Source organism: Convolutriloba macropyga, unplaced genomic scaffold (assembly GCF_964194025.1).
Source record: "Convolutriloba macropyga unplaced genomic scaffold, txConMacr16.3 SCAFFOLD_1283, whole genome shotgun sequence".
NCBI lineage: Eukaryota > Metazoa > Xenacoelomorpha > Acoela > Convolutidae > Convolutriloba > Convolutriloba macropyga.
In genome coordinates this window covers 37,144-45,000 of record NW_027452094.1, presented here as the reverse complement: position 1 = coordinate 45,000, position 7,857 = coordinate 37,144, and the positions used below count along the sequence as shown (strand labels likewise).

The window sequence follows — 7,857 nt, the reverse complement described above, 5'->3', positions numbered from 1 at the left end:
TGCTATCCTGAGGGAAACTTCGGAGGAAACCAGCTACTAGATGGTTCGATTAGTCTTTCGCCCCTATGCTCAGGTCAGACGATCGATTTGCACGTCAGAACCGCTTCGGGCTTCCACCATGGTTTCCCGTGGCTTCGCCCTGCCCAAGCATAGATCACCATCTTTCGGGTCGTGTGCTACTTGCTCTGGATCAGTCATGCAATAAGAGCAAAACCGTCCGTGGTTGCGGGACACCGAATCGGCGCCCTCACCACACAAAGTAGTGCAATTCATAAAAATTACACTGTTCACTTTCATTTCGCGTGTGCGCTTTCAATGAGCGACAACACTTGCAAGCAACTCACACTCCTTGGTCCGTGTTTCAAGACGGGCTGTAGAGAGCATTGAATAGGAAGTTGAGGTCAGACAGGCAATCAAGATCAATTTATCTCATTTTGTTTAGAATCAACAAGAAGAATTCCGAGGAAAACTTCTGCTCGATTCATTAACAAGATTTGCCAAAAGACGACAACTACACTACTCGGTAGCCGAGAATATAATATCAAGGCATTGAGTATGGTAACGCTCACTCCAGTTCCCCTTCAACAGTTTCACGTACTTTTCACTCTCTCTTCAGAGTGCTTTTCAACTTTCCCTCACGGTACTTGTTTACTATCGGTCTCGCTTTATAATTAGCTTTTGGAGAGACATATCTCCAGCTTCGAGTTGCACTTTCAAACAACTCTACTCATAGGAATGAGCCATTATGACTGGTATCGAAAATGACCTTTACAGGATTTTCACCTTCTTTGATGCTACTTTCCAGTAGACATCAGGACAAATTCACCAGTCTAGCATCAAACCATACCGGACACCGAGAAATGTTGCCATTTCTCTTCCCGATGAGCTTTTCCCTGTTCATTCGCCATTACTAAGGGATTCTCAGTTGATTTCTTTTCCTCCCCTTACTGATATGCTTAAGTTAAGGGGGTTCTCTCGCCCAATTCAGGTTATGTAGTTGATTGTCTCTTAATTGGTTCACTGACCAATATGAGACAGAAACCGATTCAGCAGTTTTGTTCGCTACTACTATCAAACACAGGTCGAAGTTTCCATTCAGTCATTAATTCCAACTTTCAAATGTTGTTGTTTCAGCTTTCGCTTAGTAGAAGCAACATAATACTCGCTGCAATACAGACCTCGGGAAACCCTCACCGTGAATAAGGTTCACTCACATATTTCACTACATTTTGCGTGGGATTGGAGATGAGGCTACTCGTTCTTGCTCAGTACTAGGCTGAAAATTAACGAAACTTCGTTACAAACGTTCACATGTTGATGTTTCCGCTTTCGCGTACTCGAAACAACATAATACTAGTCTTTGTAATTTAGTTTCATAATTTCAACTGTTCTCATGCAGAATTTTTGCTCATTCTTATCCCAAATTTTGACCTGGCTACTAGTTACACTCCTTGTACTTATTGCAAAATGACCACAAATTTCAACAGCTTTCACATGTTGCTGTTTCGGCTTTCGCTTACTACAGTCAACATAATACTCGTTGCAAAATAAGTGCTCGGCATCTGCAATTTTCCAAAGACGAAGTTTCGCCAGTTCAATTTTCGCTCGCCAATTATGGCTACTAATTCACACGGTACTGAGCTCAACAACATTAAATTTGTTCAGCAAGACTTTCACATGTTGATGTTTTGGCTTTCGCCTACTAGAAGCAACATAATACTCGTCTTGTTAGCTCATTCAATGAGAATAGCTTTTCCCGTTGAGAATTTTTGCCTTCAATTGGCGTTGTAGTGAGTTTGGCTACTCAGATCACCAAATACTTGTGACAATTCGAACCAGAAATGTTTTCAATTTTCACATGCTGATGTTTCGGATTCAACCTACTAGAAGCAGCATAATACTTGTATTCAACAATTTCTGTATCAAATCCCAGTTTTCTCTGGTGCATCTTTGCCAAACTATTCCAAACTGCCTGAGTCTGAATACCAATTACAGGTACTAGTAAATGCACGTTACTAAGGACTATATAGTTCTAGGTTACTGTACACAACGACGTTCACATGTTGATGTTTCAGCTGCCGCTTACTAGAAACAACATAATACTTATCGTGCATACCTTTCCATAACTTGTCCTTTTCAGATGCATTAGTTTCCCTTTGTCTTGGCTTCTACAGTCAGACTGGCTACTAGTAACAGCACAGTACTAATCACATATCGTTCTACAGTTTGCAGACAACTTTCACATGTTGATGTTTCAGCTTTCGCCTACTAGAAACAACATAATACTCGCTGTATACATTTGTAGTTCTCTATGTAACTTTCATGTGAAGAAGTTTCGCCAGTCTTTTTGACTGTCTCAAATCTGAGTCATGCTTAGGCTACTAGTTGCTTCATAGTACTTATCGCCTCGAGATCATTGAACAAAACTTGATTTTCACATGTTGCTGTTTCAGCTTCCGCTTACTAGAAACAACATAATACTAGTCTCATTAAGTTCCGTCTCTTTGCAATTTTCTTATGAAGAAAATTCGCCATCACAATGACTCCAGCAGTTCTTGATCAAGGAATGCAATCATTGATCAGAATGCTATTATTTGAATCGGTTCTGCTTTAAGTGTTCCAATTTTATTGGAAGCACCAACAATAGAACATCAATGTGTTCAATCGAGAGTTATATAACCCTGAATCGGACGCAGTCAACAGCCGAAGCCGAGACCGCCTTTTGCGTTAGAGAGGTCGGTAAACAAATCTTGCGATTCATACCGAATTAACACATATAGCTGTGCTCCTCTTCGTAAAGCGAGCCAAGTGATCCCCTGTTGAAGGATGTATTTGGACCAATCTAGTAGCATTTGGTTTCCAACAAGCTCTCCCAAGTTAGCTTACTTATTGGGCTTTTCAACCAATTCGGTTGGCTACAAGCATCATCAAAGTACTAGCCACAGTTTGATCGCAAAATTCTACGACTTTCACATGTTGATGTTTCGGCTTGCGCTTAGCCTACTATAAGCAACATAATACTAGTCATATCATAGAGCGTGATCAGCTTGTGACGTTCTCATGATGAAGTTTCACCAACAGTGTCTCACTTCGAGCTTAAATCCAGCTACTAGTAACTACACAGTACTGACTGCAACGATAACTTTTATCTATACCTTTCACATGCTGCGCTTTCGGCCAGGGCCTACTAACGTCAACATAATACTCGATATAAACTTTTGTTCATGATGCAGCTTCCCCATGCAGAAGTTTCGCCTTCAAATGCTCTCTTGGCCATATGACGTAAGAAAAGGTTACTAGTAACATCACAGTACTAGCCACAGTTTGATTGCAAAATTCTACGACTTTCACATGTTGATGTTTCGGCTTGCGCTTAGCCTACTAGAAGCAACATAATACTAGTCATATCATAGAGCGTGATCAGCTTGTGACGTTCTCATGATGAAGTTTCACCAACAGTGTCTCATTTCGAGCTTAAATCCAGCTACTAGTAACTACACAGTACTGACTGCAACGCTAACTTTTATCTATACCTTTCACATGCTGCGCTTTCGGCCAGGGCCTACTAACGTCAACATAATACTCGATATAAACTTTTGTTCATGATGCAGCTTCCCCATGCAGAAGTTTCGCCTTCAAATGCTCTCTTGGCCATATGACGTAACACAAGGTTACTAGTAACATCACAGTACTAGCCACAATTTGATCGCAAAATTCTACGACTTTCACATGTTGATGTTTCGGCTTGCGCTTAGCCTACTAGAAGCAACATAATACTAGTCATATCATGGAGCGTGATCAGCTTGTGACGTTCTCATGATGAAGTTTCACCAACAGTGTCTCATTTCGAGCTTAAATCCAGCTACTAGTAACTACACAGTACTGACTGCAACGATAACTTTTATCTATACCTTTCACATGCTGCGCTTTCGGCCAGGGCCTACTAATGTCAACATAATACTCGATATAAACTTTTGTTCATGATGCAGCTTCCCCATGCAGAAGTTTCGCCTTCAAATGCTCTCTTGGCCATATGACGTAACACAAGGTTACTAGTAACATCACAGTACTAGCCACAATTTGATCGCAAAATTCTACGACTTTCACATGTTGATGTTTCGGCTTGCGCTTAGCCTACTAGAAGCAACATAATACTAGTCATATCATAGAGCTTGATCAGCTTGTGACATTCTCATGATGAAGTTTCACCAACAGTGTCTCATTTTGAGCTTAAATCCAGCTACTAGTAACTACACAGTACTGACTGCAACAATAACTTTTATCTATACCTTTCACATGCTGCGTTTTCGGCCAAGGCCTACTAACGTCAACATAATACTCGATATAAAATTTTGATCATGATGCAGCTTTCCCATGCAGAAGTTTCGCCTTCAAATGCTCTCTTGGCCATATGACGGAACACCAGATTACTAGTAACATCACAGTACTAGCCACAGTTTGATTGCAAAATTCTACGACTTTCACATGTTGATGTTTCGGCTTGCGCTTAGCCTACTAGAAGCAACATAATACTAGTCATATCATAGAGCGTGATCAGCTTGTGACGTTCTCATGATGAAGTTTCACCAATAGTGTTTCATTCGAATTGGTTCTGCTTTAAGCTCTCCAATTGTTTTGGATGAACCAGTTTTGCCCTTCGAAGCCACTTTTGTGAGCTTTTGTGGGTCTTTACCAAGAGGATATACCTCAAGGCCTCTTTCAATTCCTTTAAGTTCTTTCAACTCCTTTACAGTTTCTAGGTTCACATAGCTGCAAACCTTATTTCTAGTTTTAAGTCTGGCCAACTTGGGGAGAGTTGGTGCAGACCGTGACCAATTCTAGTAGGATGCCACAACAAGAATGTGATCAACTTAGCTTGTCGATGAACCTGCCCCACATTCAAACAACTCTATCGCCTTTTCCTCGTATAGTTATATGCGAGGGCCTCTCATAGAGAGCGCTGTTAGCAACCTTTTCCACATAGACGATAAAGTTGTGAGTGTTTTGCACATGGCTGTTGTCATCACCACGTGACGAGTCAACTCAGCTTGACTCTCTACACTCCGACAAGCTTTGCACATACGCCTTTAGTTCAGTATGTGTCTTTAATCTGACTCCGGTGCCTCAAGCCGGAAAAATTGTCAGATTATGATCATTATCGGTTAGTCATCCCGATGCAAGATCGTATCGTACTGTCTTTGTCTACCTCCAGATTCCGAAGAACAGGAGGAGACTCTCCCAGACCTACATATCTGGGAGAATGTTCAGAGGGCGAGAAGCTGTGGATTACTCTCCCCTAAGAACTGACTAAACTTTACCCTCGTCCAAGGTAAGTTTATTTTAGCTAGCCTTCTATGTAAAGGATCTGAGGCTAAGCTGTGTTTTTTCGAGCCTTTGGCTCGGAGCAAGTTCAGTGGGCGCCCCGAGTAGCTCAACTCTTTCCCACTGAACAGCGCAACGCTCTGTCACTCGCTGGGATTTTTGCGTGTCGGTTCTAACCACGCGACTTGTGGACCTTTTTAGGCCTTTCTCATTCACAAGTCTATAGCTGGGCTTCTATAACCCAGCTTCTGAGATCTAGATAGCTGCAGTTCTGCTAGGCTGCTTTTGCTAACTAGTCTCCCTTTAAGCAGTCCCTTGCCATGACTGCTGAACTATGTATCCACACAAGTAGTTTTTGAGCTCGATACATAATTCGAGATTGGTTGCCAAGCAATCTCTAGCGACAGAGCGTCATGCGCACTACAGACATGGCCTCTACCAGCAGCCATGCCCGAAGGAATCAATCACTGATCCTTCCGCAGGTTCCCCTACGGAAACCTTGTTACGACTTTTACTTCCTCTAGACAATTAAGCTCGATCCGCTTCATCCCGTTGCCGGAGACCGAAGTCCCAACAGTAGGAATTTGCAATTCTTGCTTAACTATCCAATCAGTAGTAGCGACGGGCGGTGTGTACAAAGGGCAGGGACGTAATCCCTATGAGTTGTTGACTCATAAGTACCAGGAATTCCTGGTTCACGTCTGCAAGTTACAACAGACGATCCCCTTGAAGCGCTGTACTTTTCTCTGATTGCCCAGTCCATTTCGGACCAAGGGCTGAGTACTCAATCTAAAAGTACACAGTGTAGCGCGCGTGCAGTCCAGAACATCTAAGGGCATCACAGACCTGTTATAGCCTCACTTCATCTGCGGTATTTAATTCCGCATAGTTCCTCTAAGAAGTGTTTGAATTCACATATAGTGAATTTCATTATTTAGATGGAGAAGATCTCGTTCGTTATCGGAATTAACCAGACAGATCACTCCACTAACTAAGAACGGCCATGCACCACCGCCCATATAATCATGAAAGATATTCAATCTGTCAATCCTTAAGATGTCTGGACCGGGTGAGTTTTCCCGTGTTGAGTCAAATTAAGCCGCAGGCTCCACTCCTGGTGGTGCCCTTCCGTCAATTCCTTTAAGTTTCGATTTTGCAACCATACTTCCCCCGGAACCAATAAACTTTGGTTTCCCGGTTAATCTCTTGCCAAGTCAAGATCGACTTTGACAAATTGTAGGTTGGTATAGTTTATGGTCAGAATTACGAGGGTATCTAATCCTCTTCAATACTCTGACTTTCGTTCTTGATTAATGAAAACATTCTTGGCAAATGCTTTCGCAGTAGTTTGTCTTGCCACGATCCAAGAATTTCACCTCTAACGTAGCAATACAAATGCCCCCGTCTGTTCCTTTCAATCATTACCGCACTCAGCCAACCGGCATCAATCGAGTAGCGGGTCATTCTCCATTATTCCATGCTTTATTATTCGATCCCAAAGGATGCTTTGAACACTCTAATTTTCTCAGGGTGAAAACACCGTTTCCACAGTTCGTCACATTTAAGTGCAAACTATTTCTTCGATGCGAAGGATGAGCGGAACGAGTCAACAGATTTAACTGAAGACCATGTTGCCGTTCTACTCAAACAGATCCAACTATGAGCTTTTTAAACGCAGCAACTATTGCATACGCTTGTAGAGGCTGGTATTACCGCGGCTGCTGGCACCAGACTTGCCCTCTACTCGTTCATCAATGGAGCTTTTAAGTCCATTCCATTCTGATTACAAACCATAAAGGTTCATATCATTATTTCTAGTCACTACCTCCTCGTGCGGAGAGTGGGTAATTTGCGTGCCTGCTGCCTTCCTTGGATGTGGTAGCCGTTTCTAAGGCTCCCTCTCCGGAATCGAACCCTGATTCCCCGTTACCCGTCACAACCATGGTAGTCCGTTACACTACCATCATAGGTTGATAGGTCAGAAATTCGGAAGTTCCGTCCCCAAGCCGAAGCTATCTGGGATCTTTCAGTTACTAGGACTCATCACGGGATGTGTCTGTACTTAGCAAATCACCCGGTGTAGTCTTGTAAAAGTCTCCGACAGTGTCGGACAATCAGCATGCATTAGCTGCAGGGTTACCGCAGTTATTCATTTAGCTTGCAAATCAACTAATAGATAGTAACTGATTTAATGAGCCATTCGCGGTTCCACTTTTTCAAGCTTCGCTTGCACATGCATGGCTTAGTCTTTCAGACAAGCATATGGCAACTGACAGGATCAATCAGTTTAATTGTACTTTGAACAATCTTTCGATTTGTTCGAATTTAGAAAGACATAGCCTTGCGGCCTCGTCAATCTTGCTTTGAGCTTTTTAAATCACGAAGAGTTTCAATGCATGCTTTGGCATGGCTACTAGTTACTACACAGTACTCTACACACTTAGAGTTACCCACGATTACACATTTCACATGCTGATGTTTCGGCTCGCGCGTACTAGAAACAGCATAATACTATGTGTACTGGTAGATAGCGCT

At 42.5% G+C, this 7,857-nt stretch overlaps 1 non-coding gene and 1 pseudogene across 1 annotated transcript in view; both read right to left on the bottom strand.

Annotated features, from left to right (window-relative positions):
• LOC142357187 (large subunit ribosomal RNA) overlaps positions 1-993 on the bottom strand; it is a 3,522-nt gene extending 2,529 nt beyond the window's left edge. The window contains exon 1 of the ribosomal RNA XR_012761566.1: positions 1-993. This exon is cut by the window's left edge and continues 2,529 nt beyond it. This is a non-coding gene — a ribosomal RNA (large subunit ribosomal RNA).
• A 1,683-nt stretch (positions 994-2,676) lies between these two features.
• On the bottom strand, positions 2,677-2,828 carry LOC142357189 (5.8S ribosomal RNA; annotated as a pseudogene).
• Positions 2,829-7,857: the final 5,029 nt, after the last annotated feature.